Genomic DNA, 19,034 nt, shown 5'->3' with positions numbered 1-19,034 from the left:
GCTCGGTCCACTCTCAGCTCTGTGTCCGAAGGCCTGCCCTGGATGTGATTGAAAAGTTCTCTGGAGTAGGAGAAGAGATCTTTCGTGTCCTTCTCCACCTTCACTCCTCTGATACGTAGATTGTGGCGCCGGGACCTGTTTTCCAGGTTCTCAACATGGGTTTGGAGGTCCACCTGTTGGTCATGTATCCGGAGGATCTCCTGTTGTAGAGTGGCTATCTCCACATCCTTCCCGTCGCTTTTACCTTCCAGATCAGCAACTCTCTCTCCAATGCCATCCACCTCACGCTTGACCTCCCGAATCTCTGATGCAAACTCTTGCTTGAGGGTGTGAATGTTCTCCCGTAGAGCTACAAACATGGATTCGAGGAACGCCTTAGTGATGGGTTTCAACCCCTTCTCCTTCCCTGGCTTTGGGCCCTGGGACCCCGCCGCTGTGGTGGAGGCCATTGGATCTGCTTGCGCTTTGCCGAACAAGTCTTTAATGGACTTTTCTTTCCTGGTCCTGGAGGAGGAGTTCAAGGGAAGTGTAGAGGGTCCCCCTCTGTCTCTGTCGTAAACACCCACTCATCGCCTAGCGTCAACTTAGTCCTCCTCCGGCCCTCAAGGGAGGCCGTGCGTCTGGGTGGGCCAAAGATGTGTGAAGGTCGTCACCGGTCAAGACCCGCAGCACCCAGGATCCTCAAGGCTATGGCAGCTCCCGTGCCTCCAGCAAACCAGTGTTTCCACCCTTCAGGAAGGGCACCGGTGGGCCCAATAGGCCGCGTCACCAGAGGGTCGCACCCGGCACCGGCACTACAAGCTCCTCAAGCTGCGGCAAGGCCTCCCCAGAATGAGCCCGCTTTCCTCCACCTCCAACGCCACTGCAGAGCTGCACTGTTGCCCGCCAAACAGTCGTCTAGCCCCCAGCCAGAACTACATGGGGCCCCCTCACCTCCGCTTCTCCTGTCACTCCGACTTGTAGACCAGAGGGAGGCGGCATGCCAGACCACGCCGCCGCTCAGCACCTCTCCGCTATCCGTGGCCCCACTCACCAGCTGCGTCGGCGGTACTCGCTAATGGGCTCTCTCACCGTCCTTTCCAGCCAACCGACAGGCTCGCCAATAGGCCCGACCCCAGGCTCTTCGCTCACCGGCGCTCCGATGGGCCTCCACCTCCACAGCCTTGTGGTGCTATCTCCGCCACATGAAGGGCTCCAGGCCCCCCAATCAGGCGATGCTCTCCAGGCCCTCCTTTCACTCCGACAGCCTCCTCACAAAAAGGCGGCCCGCTCCGTCCCTCCAGCACCGGGGGGGGCGCCAATTACCGCCACTAGACACACACAGAGGGGGCCAAGGCTCTGCCGGCGGCTCCCTCCTTCCACGGGTGCACCAGGGCCAGCGCGGTGCCGCACGAGCCGCTCCTGCACCGGGCCACCACCAACGCTCTGGGCCGCTCACAAAATGGCGGCCCGTCCGGGTGCTCAATGGTGCTGCGAGCCCACACCTCGGGGGGGGACACCGGACCTCCTCTGCCAGCTCTCTCTCAGGGCGTATCCTCAGCGCCGGCTGCGATCTGTAGCCTCTCCCACCCGAGCAGGCTAGAAGCAGGCCGTCCGCGCCATGATCGCGGCCCCCGGCCTCTACGCTCTGTTGGTCTCCGGCGCTGCCAGCAGTTCTCAGCACGGAGCCAAAATGCCCCTTCAGCCGCCTCTTTTCGCCCCCAAACGCGGGACCCCACTCCTGGGGTCAAGTCCCCCGCAAGTTTCGGGCCGACTGTTGCCGAAACGGCCAATATGCCTGTGCTAATATAGGCTGTCGGCTGGAGCTCTGGGGCAATGCGACCGTTCATTCCGCCATCTTGGCCACACCCCTTTATTGAAATTTTGATGTGGTTCTGGGATGTGTTTTGGGAGCTCCTTAATGATCTGGTTGAGTTTGAACAAATTGGTGTTATGTTGTTTATTTCTTTGTGCACTGGAAATGGACGCACATACTTGGAGAGAGATTTGTGCTGGTTGGAGGTGCGTTTTAGTGTGATTGAAATTGTTTATGTGTTTTTCCCTTGTTTGTGTTGAGTTTGACTCCCTTACTATATTCCGGTGGGCAGACTAGGTTTATTTGTTTTTGAATTGTACGGTTAGGTTTCAAGTCTCGTTTTGAAATTGAATTGTGATTGCTTAGTTGCTCAACCTAATTTGAATGAAAATGGGTGCTACATCTGTTGTATGTGAGGGAGAAGGATTACCTGCCCACAAAGTAGTAAACTCTGGTTTTACACTTTTCAATGGCTCCCTGAATGGCACAAGATACCTGCTGATGCTAAACATATGCAATTTCCTTTGCATGGTACTTATAATGAGAGGAAGACTGAGTATCTGAGGCATGACATGACATGTATGAGGCTAAACAACAGCCTAAACCTGCACATTTTAAGGCACTGAATGAATGACAAAATTGAAATCAAACACAAGAAAGAGAAAAATGAAAAGGAATCACTTGCTAGTGATTCTAATGAGGAGGATGGCTTTTGAAATTATTTGTTGAATTTGAGGCCACCCCAGTATAATGATGAAAGTCTGCAAGTACAAGAGAGAGGAGCTAGAGATCCAAGTTCTGCTTCATTATTACTATTTCCTGGCACTTTTGGGCATCCTAGTACCAGTGCAATGGTGGTACCAACATATGTGAGCTAGAAGAAAATGGGATTTGGGAGAAATTATTAATGGTACTACTAATGTCAGAGTAGTGTTATATAATGAAGAGCGTAGATATCCAAGTAAGGAAGCAACAAGGCACGTGTTATGTGTATGTAAAGCTTGAAGAATTAGGGAAGAACTTAGTGTGGACTTGCATAAAAGGAGAGTGAGCTGAAATTACAGAATGGAAATGAGTGACAGTGAAATGCGAAGAATGGTGTGTGTTAGTTTGAGAAATAAATGTGAGAGAATTAATAAAACTAAAAAAATATTGGGAGACAATCAGTGATTGAAGAAAGGGGGCAAGCAGAAACAAAAGGAAGAAGATAAAGAAAAGAGAAATAGTGATAGTGATTCTGAGTAAGAAGTGGTTGGAATATCCCTTTAGAAGAAGTACATGGAGGTGCATTTGTTCATGTGCCCTGGATAAGGTCTGACCTGACATTTGCAAAGAATTTCCCAAAGCTTATTGAAGAACCAGGCACATGAGATACAGAGGTAGAAAGAAGTGGTAAAATTTCAAAGGTCCATTGGATTGATTTGAATATGTTGTTTGAGATTATCATCCAGAAATATTTGTAGTTCAACTGCAAGGCAGTTGCATTTTGGCCAAATATAGAACCTCCAAGGGTTCAGCCCCATAATGGCCAATCTTCTATTGCGATGGATACATATAAATGAATGATTGAACATTTGAGGACTGAAGTCTAGGAAAAGGAAATGAACTGGTTAAAAAATTAAGATGGTGGCATAGGAGCATCATGATTGAGTGCATGCATATTACAAGAGATCTATTTAGATATATAGACAGTACATGTAACCAATTTGATTTTCAGCGGCACCCTGACTCGAAGGGTAATGCTGTTTTTGGCTACCTACTGCTATTCTCTGAGGGTTACCAGTACGCATTAGAAACTGTGTGCTCAGACTTAATTGTGCACCTATTTTTTTAAAAAAAAGAAACTATTTCTGTTCTTTATCGTTATTTGATTTGCGCCGCAATAGCTTATTTTTAATCATGTGCCACAATAGTTGAAGCCCTCTCACATTGTGTCAGGAATTTGTCTTACCTGTTTGCCTGAGACCCTGGTCCATCACGGCTTGTGCTGTTTGAACGGAGGGTCGTTGTAGGCAATACTCACTTCCGGTGGGACACTCGGAAGAGACTGTTAGCGCTCTAGTTTCCGGCCCCCTACATCTACATTACTGGGAGGAAGGCGCGGACGCGCGCAGCGGCACCGTGACTTGAAGGGCAATGCTGTTTTTGGCTACCTACTGCTATTCTCTGAGGATTACCATTACGCATTAGAAACTGTGTGCTCAGACTTAATTGTGCACCTATTTTTAAAAAAAAAGAAACTATTTCTGTTCTTTATCGTTATTTGATTTGCGCCGCAATAGCTTATTTTTAATCATGTGCCACAATAGTTGAAGCCTTCTCACATTGTGTCAGGAATTTGTCTTACCTGTTTGCCTGAGACCCCGGTCCGTCACGGCGTGTGCCGTTTGAACGGAGGGTCGTTGTAGGCAATACTCCCTTCCGGTGCGACACTCGGAAGAGACTGTTAGCGCTCTAGTTTCCGACCATCTACATTACTGGGAGGAAGGCGCGGACGCGCGCAGCGGCGCGCCTTTGGCGCGCCAAAGGCAAGCCCGTCTGCGCCCGTCCGCGCCAGAACGCCGCCAGCCGCCATACCACTAACGTCTCCAGCAGATGACTCCGGACTGCAGGAAAATGACCACCACACCACTCTTTAGGTATGCTAGGGAAGAGCTTCTAGACGTGAATACACCATGTGCCCCGGTGCCGGAGGCACTATTAGCAGCCATACGGGCGGCCCCTTGCTCCTGCAGTATAGATCTGACTGTGGATAGGCGGACCATCTTGGCTGACCCCATTTCAACCACCACAGCCCCGAGGAAACTGACAGCAATCTATTTTAATGCCAGATCAATTCCCAGACATGCACTCGAAATATGGAGTCTCCTCGATGCTGAAACACCAGATTTATGCTTTATATCAGAGACTTGGCTGCATGAGCATGCCACCCCAGACCTCCATGTAGCTTTCCCTCAACAATATAAAATAGTTAGATCAGATAGGAGGGACGCTAGAGGGGGGGGATTACTGATTGCAGCAAAAGAGACTATAAATGTTTGCGTGACAGAAAGCGAGGTTATTCAGCAGACAGAAATTATAGTTTTTAAAATGAGTGGCCCTCTAAAGGAGGTTTGGAAATGGGCTCTGCTCTATCGACCTCCTGGGACTAAAGGAGAGTTTCCTGATACTCTACTAGAAACCATTGCCCCCCATGCACTGACGGCGGACAGGTTTTTGTTATTGGGTGATTTTAACTACCATGCAGATGACCAGCTAGACGCAGAAACAGAAAAACTAATCTCCGCCATGAACACTCTTAATCTTAGTCAACGGATCAAGGGTCCAACCCACTGTGCTGGACACACATTGGACCTCTTATTCACCAACTCCCCGAATATTGGGACAGACTCCCCTATTCCGTTACTATGGACCGACCCTTATCTAGTAAAATTAACTATAAACGACTGTGTGTCGGGAAAGTCCAATAAGGCCAATTTGAAAGTGTGTAGAACTATGAAAAAGATCACTCTTACCTCTTTTTCGAATACATTTCAGAAACACCCCATAGATTTAACGGTAAATGTTAATCTAGCAGCAGTACATCTAGAGTCAGCGATTGGTAAGGCATTGGATAATATCGCCCCCTTGCGCGCGGTCAAGTGCAGGGAGAAGCCATCACCTTGGTTCACGGAACAGCTTAAAGAAACCAAGTCCATCACAAGAACCGCTGAGAAAAAATGGCGAAAAAGTAAGGACGAAACTGATCGTAAGACCTATCAAACCCTGCATATCAACTATATGAGGGAAATAAGATCAGCTAAGAGGGTATACCTAGCAGAGCGTATAGTTAAAGCCGAAAACTCATTGAAAGAGCTTCACCATATCCTAAAAGATTTTACTTCTTTAAAAAATCCATCATCGACTCCTGACACTGTAGAATGGACCGAAGAACTTTCTAAATTTTTGGAGGACAAACCATATGTGAATCCTTCAGCCCAGACCCTCTGCCTATACAATACCAAGATCATGATCCCATTATCGAGAAATGTCCATCTAGATGGACTACTTTCGAAATGTTTGACAAAGATAAGACCATTACAATAGGGCAAAAGATTAAATCAGGCTCCCGTATGATCAACTACCCCCGAAATTATTTACCTTACTTGCCCCGGCTCTAGCGGACTGTCTCACTAGCCTCCTTAACAAATCTCTGCTTGAAGCAGATGTTCCAGAAATTTGGAAGGCGGCAAGAATAAGACCGATACTGAAAAAATCAGGACCTGATGTAAACATTCATGTAAATTATCGACCCATCTCCCTGCTCCCATATTTTGGGAAAATATTGGAAGCATCGGTCAATGGACAGCTGGTCAAATATCTTGAAACGAATGACCTACTTGACCCTTCACAGTCGGGTTTCCGTGCTGCTCACAGTACGGAGACAGCACTGGTCGAGGTCGCAGACAACTTAAGAATTGCTCTGGTCAAACACCAATCTTCCATCCTTGTCCTCTTGGACCTGTCTGCGGCCTTCAACACCATCTCCCATCGTATTCTGATTCAGAGACTATGGGAGATTGGTGTCAGAGGGCAGGTATTGGAATGGTTCAAAAGTTACCTCTCTAACCGGACGACTACAGTTCAGATAGGCAAAATCTTGGCCAGTACTCGGCCTGTCAAAAGGGGGGTGCCACAGGGCTCCATCTTGAGCCCAACGCTTTTTAATGTTTATATGGCCCCCCTGGCCAAAGTAATCAGAGCGTTCGGCTTCAATGTTATATCCTATGCCTACGATACTCAAATTCTAGCTACTCCTGGCCCTGACATTAACGAGACCAAAGACCGTTTTAAGAACTGTCTGATGGAGGTGAAGAACTGGATGGGTCAAAATCACCTACAATTGAATGGTAGCAAATCGGAGATCATGTTGTTCGGCAAAGCCATTGACTATTGGACCCAGGACTGGTGGCCTACACAACTGGGAGAATGCCCAGTCCCCAAGGAATCGGTCCGCAACCTAGGTTTCCACATGGATAATAAGCTCTCCATGAAAGCTCAGGTAAACCATATTGTCGGTACCTGCTTTGGCATCATGCGCGGCTTACGCAAGGTTTTTAAGTGGTTACCAGCTGAAGCCCGTGAGCCCTTAGTACAAGGCCTCATTATAAACAGACTTGATTATGGCAATTCACTGCTACTTGCCATAAATGAATGCCACATTAGGAAGCTGCAGGTTCTGCAAAACACAGCAGCACGCCTCGTCTTGGATTTACCTCGACGATCCCCCTCTGAGCAGTGCCTAAAAACTTTACACTGGCTTCCTGTGAAAAAACGGATCACGTTTAAAACTCTATGTATGGTACACCAACATATGTATGGAAGGGGCCCAAAATATTGGACCATGAAACTCACATGGTACATGCCAAGGAGGCAGCTGAGATCAAGCACTGAGTCACTACTCACTCCTTTTAGAATTCAAACTGCCAGGAATGGAGGTCGCGCTTTCTCCTTTTTGGCTCCATCACTCTGGAATAAAATGCCTCTCAGCTTGCGCACAACCTCTGAACACACTAGTTTCCGAAAGAAGCTTAAGACCTGTCTCTTTTGCTAATCTCTGCTACCTACCCTTTTGGTCAGATCCGTCTGCATGCGCCATGAGACTCTTTTGGACGTGATATGTGCGCAATATAAATATCCTGACTTGACTTGAGCTTGGCAGGATGTGATGCCTGCACAAATGATAGATCAGCCATTTTTCTTTACTAGGAACCAACCACTCCATTGTAGCACTTGACTCTCTCAGTGTAGTGAAGGCCTACTCTATGGACCGAGTAATCGCCATTTACTGGCAAACAACACTCAATAAATAATTATCCAGTCTGTTCTTGATCTTTAAAAAAGGAAAAGCACATTTATTACACACACACACCACTAAATACTATGCAGTCATATACAAATATATACACCAGACAGATTGAAATACCTTAGGTGACAGCCTAAAATCACATTTGACCCCTAATGGGTCATGTCCCCCAAAATCACAGTCCCCCCCCCACCTCTACCAAATAAAACATCTTAATATAGGATGTACCACTTTAGATAAACCAGGCCTATTGTCTTTGTCAAGAAGTTTGCTCACAGCAATAACATAAGGCAAGCCTATTAGCTTTGTCAAAGGTTTACCACATTAAAATATATGGCAAGCCTGTTGGCTCAGTCACTGGGTCTTATACACAATTAGGAGCAAAGAGGGAAAGAACAGAACCCGAGTCGCCCTCCACTCATATAGTCATCATAACAACAATGACCGGGTCCTATTAGGCAATTTTATATATATTCAAACGTGTACATCGTATTGCAATTTTACAATTATCTTCTCTATCTTATATGCAGTTGGGGTAGAGAGTACAACGTTTATTTGCCAACTTAAAAAGCATCCATCCCAACTGCGAAAGTCTGAATGAATGTACAAAACAATAGTGTGTAACTACTGTGAAAAAAGTGTAAAGGCGAGATGACCCCTCACGGGCGAACCACCATCGGGATACCTGATAGGTACTCACCAGATAAGCCCTGTTCTCAACATTGGCGGTCATCAAACCCAAAATAACTGTGTCCAACAGAAAATAATAAGTGCAGCGAAAAAGTAAAAAACAAAAATTCTCAAATTGTGTAATTAAAATGCATAGGTGTGCATGTTACTGTCACTTTTATTCTTTAACTTTGTGCAACCTATCAGGTTAAAAGCGAGGTTGGCTGCTAAGCATGCATACCAATACCACAAGCCGACATGTTTCATTGCCTTATCAACTTTTTAGGCAATTTCTTCAGGGCTGCAATTTTCTTGCCACTGCATCAATGCTGAACACACTATTCATCGAGACTGTCAACATAAAAACACACATAGATAGTCTTTACAGCGAGCCCAAAAAGCTACATATCGTGTAAACACATAACTGCACAGAAAACACTCTTAGGTTCCTCATATTTAGCCTTACTCAGCCATGGTGTCTCCTACCGGCCGTAAGGATTAGTGTACACTACAGGCAAAACCCCCTCTTGTGAGTCGCCCTCTGTTCTCAGTCGATGTCTGTATCTAAAACATCGAAGAATGAAAGGTAAAAAGTAAACTCAACGGGTTGAGTATACCAACAAAAAGGTTCGAGTTCCATCAGGATAAGCAATTCCTTAAGCCTCGGTATCTATTCTCAAACCCCCTTCTCCTTACCGGTCTGATTTGAAAGAAGCGCGATGTCTCCACCTGTTTCCTTGCGCTTTGTTCGCGTTCGTATTTATTTACAGCAAAGAACGCTCCACCTCACATAGACGCGGCACGTACTCTCGCGAGAGAGTCGCCGCCATTATGGAACGGAAAGCGGATCTCAAGCTATTTTAGCTACTCACAGGAATCATGCTCATGTTAAGCTCCCGAACTTGTTAGCAGCATTCACAAACAATGTGTTTTAGTATGTGTATTTTCAGTCTTATCACCTCCCTCGCCGCATGCGTGACAACACGATAATTCCAATGACCAGTATGGAAACATTTCGGCCATATTAGACGCGGCACATACTCTTGCGGGAGAGTCGCCGCCATCATGAAATGGGGGGTGGAAAGCGGATCTCAAGCTATTTTAGATGCTAAAAGGAATCCTTCTCATATTAAGCTCCCAAAATTGATTACAACAATCACAAATAATATATTTTTGGGATTGTGTATTGTTAATGTTATCTCCCCCTTAGGCTCGAAGGCAACACAATGGTTCCAAAGACCGGCATTCTCATACATAGAAGCTCATGTTAGAGGACCACCTGTAGCGGCCATCTTGCAGCGGAAAGCCAATGCCCTCATGTTTCAATCATTAACCATACTCATACTTAAGATAGTGCCTGCACAGAGCGGGAAATGGTGAAGAGATACGGCTAATAAGCCATACAGTCCAATGCCCATTGAGGAAATAAACCTCCATTCACCAATACCAAATTGTTGTTACAAATAAATATTCAAGATGTACATATACCAAAATATGTATTTCCATGGACTGGGTACGTGTGAATGGACCTATGTGGATTTCAGTGTACCTTATTCCACTCCAAAAGTTCGTTCAATCCCAATTGTTCACTTTTTTCTTGAAAGATCCACCGGCCTCTTTGGACACCAGTAGCCTTTCAACATTTTGCGGGTCACCCATCACTTTCTCGAGTACTGTCCAGGTAAAACAATGTTTGTTTGTATAGCAATGTTGTACTAGCTTAGTAGATAATATACCAGGTTTTATAGTACTAAGATGTTCCTGGATCCTCGTTTTTATTTTCCTTGAGGTAAGGCCTATATACTGCAAGCCACACTCGCATTGCAGTCTATAGACCACATTCATGGTGTTACAATTGCTGAACTGCCCCAGGAACCACTCCTTTCCTGATTGTATCGTTGAGGTTGCTATGATCCCTTTGCCACTAAAATCAGGCAGTCTATTCGTAAACATTGGCCACTGCTGTCCAGTAATGAATTCAAAATGCCACCACCTAGGTTTGCGTTTAAAAGATCAAGCAACCTCAAAGATAAATTGGTTCACACATGCACACCTCCTATAAAAACTGTAAGAGAGAGCTCCATTCCAAAAGGACACTTTCCGTGTGGGACATGCTCGGTATGTCCCTTAACAAAGAAAACAACAAGTGTAACAGTGGTTCCTGGGGCAGTTCAGCAATTGTAACACCACGAATATGGTCTATAGACTGCAATGTGAGTGTGGCTTGCAGTATATAGGCCTTACCTCAAGAAAAATAAAAACGAGGATCCAGGAACATCTTAGTACTATAAAAGCTGGTAAATTATCTACTAAGCTAGTGCAACATTGCTACACAAACAAACATTGTTTTACCTGGACAGTACTCGAGAAAGTGATGGGTGACCCGCAAAATGTTGAAAGGCTACTGGTGTCCAAAGAGGCACGGTGGATCTTTCAAGAAAAAAGTGAACAATTGGGATTGAACAAACTTTTGGAGTGGAATAAGGTACACTGAAATCCACATAGGTCCATTCACACGTACCCAGTCCATGGAAATACATATTTTGGTATATGTACATCCTGAATATTTATTTGTAACAACAATTTGGTATCGGTGAATGGAGGTTTATTTCCTCAAAGGTCATTGGACAGTATGGCTTGTTAGCCGTATCCCTTCACCATTTCCCGCTCTGTGCAGGCACTATCTTAAGTATGAGTATGGTTAATGATTGAAACATGAGGGCATTGGCTTTCCACTGCAAGATGGCCGCTACAGGTGGTTCTCTAACGTGAGCTTCTATGTATGAGAATTCCGGTCTTTGGAACCATCGTGTTGCATTTCAGCCGAGAGGGGAGATAACACTAACAATACACAATCCCAAAAATATATTATCTGTGATTGTTGTAATCAATTTTGGGAGCTTAATATGAGCAGGATTCCTATTAGCATCAAAAATAGCTTGAGATCCGCTTTCCACCCCTCATTTCAGGATGGCGGCGACTCTCCTGCGAGAGTATGTGCGGCGTCCAATATGGCCGAAATGTTTCCATGCTGGTCATTGGAATTATCGTGTTGTCTCGCATGCGGCGAGGGAGGTGATAAGACTGAAAATACACATACTAAAACACATTGTTTGTGAATGCTGCTAACAAGTTCGGGAGCTTAACATGAGCATGATTCCTGTGAGTAGCTAAAATAGCTTAAGATCCGCTTCCCGTTCCATAATGGCGGCGATTCTCTCGCGAGAGTACGTGCCGCGTCTATGTGAGGTGGAGCGTTCTTTGCTGTAAATAAATACGAACGCGAACGAAGCGCAAGGCAACTGGTGGAGACATCGCGCTTCATTCAAATCAGACTGGTAAGGAGAATGGGGTTTGAGAATAGATACCGAGGCTTAAGGAATTGCTAATCCTGATGGAACTCGAACGTTTTTGTTGGTATACTCAACCAGTTGAGTTTACTTTTTACCTTTCATTCTTCGATGTTTTAGATACAGACATCGACTGAGAACAGAGGGCGACTCACAAGAGGGGGTTTTGCCTGTAGTGCCTTACGGCCGGTAGGAGACACCATGGCTGAGTAAGGCTAAATATGAGGAACCTAAGAGTGTTTTCTGTGCAGTTATGTGTTTACACGATATGTAGCTTTTTGGGCTCGCTGTAAAGACTATCTATGTGTGTTTTTATGTTGACAGTCTCGATGAATAGTGTGTTCAGCATTGATGCAGTGGCAAGAAAATTGCAGCCCTGAAGAAATTGCCTAAAAAGTTGATAAGGCAATGAAACATGTCGGCTTGTGGTATTGGTATGCATGCTTAGCAGCCAACCTCGCTTTTAACCTGATAGGTTGCACAAAGTTAAAGAATAAAAGGGACAGTAATGTGCACACCTATGCATTTTAATTACACAATTTGAGAATTTTTGTTTTTTACTTTTTCGCTGCACTTATTATTTTCTGTTGGACACAGTTATTTTGGGTTTGATGACCGCCAATGTTGAGAACAGGGCTTATCTGGTGAGTACCTATCAGGTATCCCGATGGTGGTTCGCCCGTGAGGGGTCATCTCGCCTTTACACTTTTTTCACAGTAGTTACACACTATTGTTTTGTACATTCATTCATACTTTCGCAGTTGGGATGGAGGCTTTTTAAGTTGGCAAATAAACGTTGTACTCTCTACCCCAACTGCATATAAGATAGGGGAGATAATTGTAAAATTGCAATACGATGTACACGTTTGAATATATATAAAATTGCCTAATAGGACCCGGTCATTGTTGTTTTGTTGTCAGTCACTGGGTCACCACATTAAAAAGATTAATAACCAATATGTTAAAAAAACTTCAATGCTTCATAGATATCAATAACCGTGTTTACATACAATCATTATTCTCAATAAATCATTGTAACATTTATAAAAATGTATAAAAATCATCCTTAATAACATATTTTTTAAACAAGTAACAAGTTTTTAAAAACAACGTTACAGGTGCCCGAGTCTTTCATCAACACCTTTAGGCCATATGTAAAGCAGCTATAAAATCAGCCACCTAGGAGACTTAAGGTTACATTTAAAATTTTATAGGTTGGGGCTGCTGTGCCTCCTGCAACACCCACCTCAATTCTTTACAACGTTGGTGATGCCCCTGCTTCATGGGACACCACAAAACAAGGAAAATGCATGCAAATGAGCCCCAAAGGGCATTATGAGGAGCTCACTCAGCCGGAACTATGAATATTTAATGAGCATCTTCGACTCCTTTGTGTTAGTGGCATGCGGCGCAGCCTTTCAACACATGTCTTTTTTTGTTCCTTTCTCATCGGGGTGCCCAGGACACCCTGATACGCACTTTTGTGGATACAGCTTGGGGAGCCCACTCCAGGGCTGCCTAGCCAGCTCCCGGCTCTGATAACTGCTCCCTGCCCAGTTCCCATGTCTTGCAGAGGCTTCACTGGTTGCCAATAGCAAAGCGCATCCAATTTAAGATGCTTTGCTTAGCGCATAAGATCTTATCACCACAGGCTCCGGTTGGCTTGAGGGGATTGCTGCAGTCCTACGCTCCCCGTCGCCTTCTAAGATCTGCTACCGCAGCACTTGTATGCACTCCGCGTGTCCAGAGAGCCAGAGCGGGTGGTCGTTCCTTCCGCTGTCTGGCTGCGCAACTTTGTAACTCGCTCCCCGTGTCAATTAGAATAATTCAGAACCATCTTGCGTTCCGGAAAGCCATTAAGACCTGGCTTTTCCCGGCTTAAGGCTGGTTGTTGCGGTTAATGTCCAGGAGTTGTTGGTCTGCGCTGGGACGCCCCGTTGCTGGGGCAGCCATGCGCGTTATAAATCTAACAAATAAAAATAAATAAAATAAATGGCACTTGAATGTTCCCTAAGTCCATATAGTGGCACGCTGTTTGCATGTCACAAAAGGAGTTGCACAGCAATATGCACAATAGTGAACAGTATCCACAAGTACTCCATAGTTTACCAGTTTGTCCAGTTTATTTCGACATTTCATCCATATTTTTAACCATCACGTCAAAGGCAAAGTTTCTTTATTTCATGCTTCTTAATACTCTGCTATTGCCTATCCAGGCTTATTCACAGGCACGTTTAGAAACTTCTAAATTCCCAACGTTCAAAATTACCCAATGCACAGTGAGATGAGGAAGTCATGCCGATTTTAAACTAGCAGATACCCCCGAAGAAGGTCAGGATGACCGAAATGCATTGGGTAATTTTGAACGTTGGGAATTTAGAAGTTTCTAAACGTGCCTGTGAATAAGCCTGGATAGGCGATAGCAGAGTATTAAGAAGCATGAAATAAAGAAACTTTGCCTTTGATGTGATGGTTAAAAATATGGATGAAATGTCGAAATAAACTGGACAAACTGGTAAACTATGCAGTACTTGTGGATACTGTTCACTATTGTGCATATTGCTGTGCAACTCCTTTTGTGACACGCAAACAGCGTGCCACTATATGGTATGGTAATCTTTATTGCTTAATTAATAAAAATTTTAGCAATCTGTACAAAGAAACACATGTTTAGAACAATTTCATATTCCATTTAAAAACTGAAGCTCTGTATTCTTAGGCTTGGAATTTCCTATTTAAAATATATAAACAATGCAAAAAAAAAAAATAAGAAGGGGAGGGAAAAAGGGCAAAGTTTAAGAAAGTAATATATATCAAGGTGGCGTGTGCTACTTGGAAGAGTCCACCCATTAAAAGTCAGTTGCAACCGTGGTTGACTTGTCCATTAAAGCTGTTCGCGCATGGTAGATGTATTTGGCGAAGTTAGCCATGTGCTTCACAGTGTCCAGCAGATATAATTGGAAAACAGCCTCTTCGGCCGTCCGTACTCCTATTTGGAGGAGGATGGGTCTTAGATGGATTCTACGAGCTGACAGGAGGATAGGGCAGCATAATAGAATGTGAGATAAAGTTTCACGCTTGTAGTGACAGAGGCGACATTCCGTGATCTCTGGGCCAGTTTTGACGGATGGGTATAGCTGTTTTAAGGGGAGCACATGCAGTCTTGCAGCCAGGATCCTTTGAAGGGCTTGCCTGCCCACCAACTGTACCAAATGTGGTTTTGGACCATTTAAAATGTGCGGGGAGCTTTGAGATACATGGAATCCTCTGATCGTCAAGGCTTCAATATCCAGGTTCCGTGAGCGAGTTCTTACTTGCTTTCTCATAACTGCTTTGATATTTGTGTATTTTATTAGGTTAGGGTCCCAGTTTTCTAATGCTAGTTCCAGATGCTCTTTGGCTAGGTTCAGGCTGTCAGACCAGGGATTACCAGGTTTTGTGAATATTTTGTTTATTACTTGCTTCATCGAATTCTCTGGAGCTGCGGTCGTTAAATAAAAATATTTTGCCGTGCTTGCCAGTTCTTCCAAGGATTGTCGGGTAAGGTTAAATTCAAGGCGAATTAGAGTATTTCTTGTGCATGCTGGAAGGCAAAATAGCTTTTTATATTGGACTCATGAATATGTCAGCGCTTTTTGGAACGGAGCGCAACGGAGTGTTGCACGCTAAACTGAGAAAAAATAATAAATATTGATGATTTAAAAAAAGATAAGGGTGGGCTTCAGGTGCAACAGACTTGAATGTTCCCTGCCTGCTCCATGCAGACAGAGTTGGCTTTTATATGGCCTGCCCCGCTCTCCCAAGGCACAGGGAGTGGGGTCAAGCCCACCGCCATGGTTGGGTGTGCAATGGTGCTCCCCAATTTGCTTCTCTCATTGAGGGCCCAGGTTTCCACCCTGGATCCCTTCCTTCCTTCCATGATGGGGGCTGCAATGGCTCTCTCCACATTCTCGGTTGTGGGGTCTCGGACCCTTCTTAATGTACGCCGCCCAGGGGATGGTGTCCCTGTGCCTTGCAGAGCTCTGTGGAGGCATTACATTTTAATTAACCATGTGTCAACCCCCATGCACTGGCCTACCATGGGGGTAGAGTTAAGGGTAGTAGTGGAGGCGGAGGTTTATAACTTGGGCCTGTTGAGCCAATGTGGACAACCTTGGGCTTGTCTTAATACTGGTGGCAAGCCTTAGCCACCTAGAATCTTTGCAGCGGACCTCCTGAAGTCTAATGCGGCGCACTTTGCAGGGAGCTAGTTCCGCTAGCGCCCTCCACCAGCCTTTCTTCTTCACTTCGTCCCTGGAGCTCCTATCTTCCTGCTGTGGCACAGTATCCCAGATCTTCCTCCAAATGGTCTTTTGGGGGTGTAAGGGAACTAGCCTTACTGGTCCTGAGGTTAGCTGTAGGAGTTCATTAGGACATCTGGGGAGTTGTGTTTCCAGCTGTCCATGGTGTTGTAGCCGTAAAATTCCAATGTACAACTCTCTTTCTCTGGAGGGTGGAAGATGTTAGATACCAGGCACCTCTGGCCAATTCTAGGGTGCCACATCACCACTCACTCCACTGCCCCAATCCTCCTGCAAAGCATACTGGTACAGTCCAAGATCGCACCATCAAGCGGTATCTATGCACATCCCCTGAGGGGGCCACAACTCCACGCCTAGTTGACATTACTGACAGAGACTTTCACATCAAACTCCAAAGGTGAACCCCCTCCTGTGTTAGCCCCAGAGGTCTGGGTTCCCTACTCTGTTCAGGAGGCCTGGGCCATCCCAACCCTGGTACAGTTTGACAGCTAATTAGCACGTGCAGATTTTCTTTCCCACTCCTTCCTATGAGGGACCCACTATTATTATAAGGCCTATCCCAGGTCAACATCTAACCTTGCAAAGACTCCTCTACACCAGGTTACCTGTGCACAGTTACTAGGCTGCGCACAATGGTAGTCTCACATGTGCAGCCTGCACATGTGCTTATGTGTAACCAGTGAAGAGCCCCTTACCTTAGCTGTGTCGAAGCTGCCTAATCTGAAAAGGCAGACACTGGTGCTAAACACTCGCAGTCCATTTACCATGTTATTTCGGTGGGTGACACACAAGTAGTGAGACTCACCCGGAGTAAAAAGTCCAAAATCTGGTGATTAAAAAGCAAAAGTAAATGTAAGTGGTTGGAACCGATTTACAACAGTAGAGATGAGTTGATGACCGCTCAAAAGAAGGCACTGAGAATTTGGTTAAATTTTCATGTTGGGTGTGTGTCTAGAGATTAGTTCCTATGTTCAGCAGATTGTTTTTTTTTTGTAAACTTGTTTATTATTCAACAATCTCACTGTATGCAATGTAACAGGATGATGTATATGTCGGCTTCACATAAGCATAGCATTACATTCCAATATAACCAGTTGTAAAATGGGTACACCCATTACAATAATCCAACAGTTGAGGGTATGGCCCTCTACAGTGGGTAGCCCTGGAGGAATATGTGCATACTATGTGCATCAGACCAACGATACGTGGGTTCGAAGGCATATTGTAGTGTGAGAGTATGTTGCTGGATCATTGCATTAACCTTGAAAACTTCAACAACAAGTCAGCAACTAACAATGGAGCCAGCAGCAAACCAGCGCATTTTCATCCGCCCCAAGACAACCACCCATGGGGGGCAGAAATGATCATCTCTGACATGGAGGGGGAGGGGGGTCGTCCATGGGAGTGGAAGGTGGACGGTGCAGGAATATGTGGAGCCCTGCCCCATGAGAACTATCTTGCATGTTCTGCAGATTGTGATGTGTTGGCAAGCAATATCTGTTAATGAAATGTTGTAGATTGCAAAGTATTGTAGAGATTGCTTTGATGCAAAGTTTGTGGTGGCATAGACAAAGTACTTTCAGAAAGGTAGCAGGAATGGAAATCCTTTCCAAATGTCAGATCATGGTATTGATTCTGTGTCAGGTGCAAATCCGCGTGCAGAGTAATTTCAGTTTGTGCCAAATAATTGCAATTTGAATGAGTGATCTAAGGCTACGAGATGGTATATGTCTTTTAACAAGAAAGAGAGGAACAGAGTTGTTTGTGCTCTTGAATATTATACAGCAAGATTTAAATTGAATATGCTAAGCCATAGAGAGTTAATAAGTACCAATATAAAAATTAAGATTTAGGTGAAGAATATCCAACTGAAGAGTGAAGGCTGACCAGAATACCTAGATAATTGGCAGATATATTATTGAAAATATCCTTAACATTAGATAACCGATATTTTAAATTCCAGCCATTACTAATCCTTAAAAAATCTAACACAAATCAAAAATTCTAAACTGCTGTAGTGCACAATAAAAAAACTTCAAAATCTTCAAATGTAAATATGATACTAGCAACTAGAAGCTCAATTCAAGAACTGTTCTTGAGAAACCTACTAACTCGACTGAATACCTAAAGAATGGTATGAAATGAGTCTTCGTTTAAATAAGGACTCAAACTCTAACTAAGAAATAATGTATGTACTTTTAAATTGAAAAATTAAAAACTGAAAAATGAAATGCTTAGATCTCTTGCAAAATGTATGCAACGTTAATTTTGTCCAATCTCGTTTCATAACAGGTTCACGGAGGTTCTTCAAAATGAACTGATAGTCTTTCAAATCAATGTTCCTGCGAAAATAATGGGTTGCAATCTTTTTCAGCATTTTAATGTTAGCATTAGCCACATTTGAACTTTATGGTGAAGGCTGTTGCAGCTTGGAACTGACTCCCAGATTACATCCCTCATGAATCAGATATGATCTTTCCCCCAAAAAATTAAAACATGGCTGTTCACGCAAGCATTCGTACTTTAATCAGCCCCCTGAGCTATACATTTGTTTAGTATACGTTATCCCCAAGAAACCTATGGTGAATGGGCGTGCAATAAATAATCATAACATAAATAATAGTTCCAGGGATAGGAAGTTTGATTATAATGTGTCTATTCCTTAAGCTGAATGGAGATTTTTGAATGTGCTTTTGTTTTCTATTACAAGGCATAATAAGGATTTCTCAATAGATGTCGAGTAAATGTCATAATAACATGTGTTGTTTTCTGTTTTAATATTGGCCAACTCAATGTTACTTTTTTCATTAAACTACAGTAAATGTACAGTTTGTCTGTCAAAAGTGTACAAAACTCACCATTTGGGAGACAAGCCAGAGATTTTCGCTTGCTGCTTTAGAGGCAGACTTCACGTCACACTTTTCATTAATCTGAATTTAGACTATGTTTCTTGTGTATTCTCCCTTCCCTTACTAAGCAGTCTTTATATAGGGTGCTCTCTCATTTGCCTTGTGCTGGCTGTTAATTAGACGAGGGCTCAGTTTCTGCTGCTAATAATATTTAAGAAGTATTTG

The 19,034-nt window shown here is 44.3% G+C and overlaps 1 long non-coding RNA gene across 1 annotated transcript in view; it reads left to right on the top strand.

The window, feature by feature from the left end:
• Positions 1 to 18,830, top strand: part of LOC144826244 (uncharacterized) — a 152,983-nt gene extending 134,153 nt beyond the window's left edge. Inside the window, exon 4 of the long non-coding RNA XR_013609729.1 lies at positions 18,253 to 18,830. This is a non-coding gene — a long non-coding RNA (uncharacterized LOC144826244). The remainder of the gene's footprint in view (positions 1 to 18,252) is intronic.
• Positions 18,831 to 19,034: the final 204 nt, after the last annotated feature.

The sequence above is a fragment of the Lissotriton helveticus genome, chromosome 3_2, assembly GCF_964261635.1.
Source record: "Lissotriton helveticus chromosome 3_2, aLisHel1.1, whole genome shotgun sequence".
Classification (NCBI taxonomy): domain Eukaryota; kingdom Metazoa; phylum Chordata; class Amphibia; order Caudata; family Salamandridae; genus Lissotriton; species Lissotriton helveticus.
This window is presented reverse-complemented; position numbering and strand designations above follow the sequence as displayed.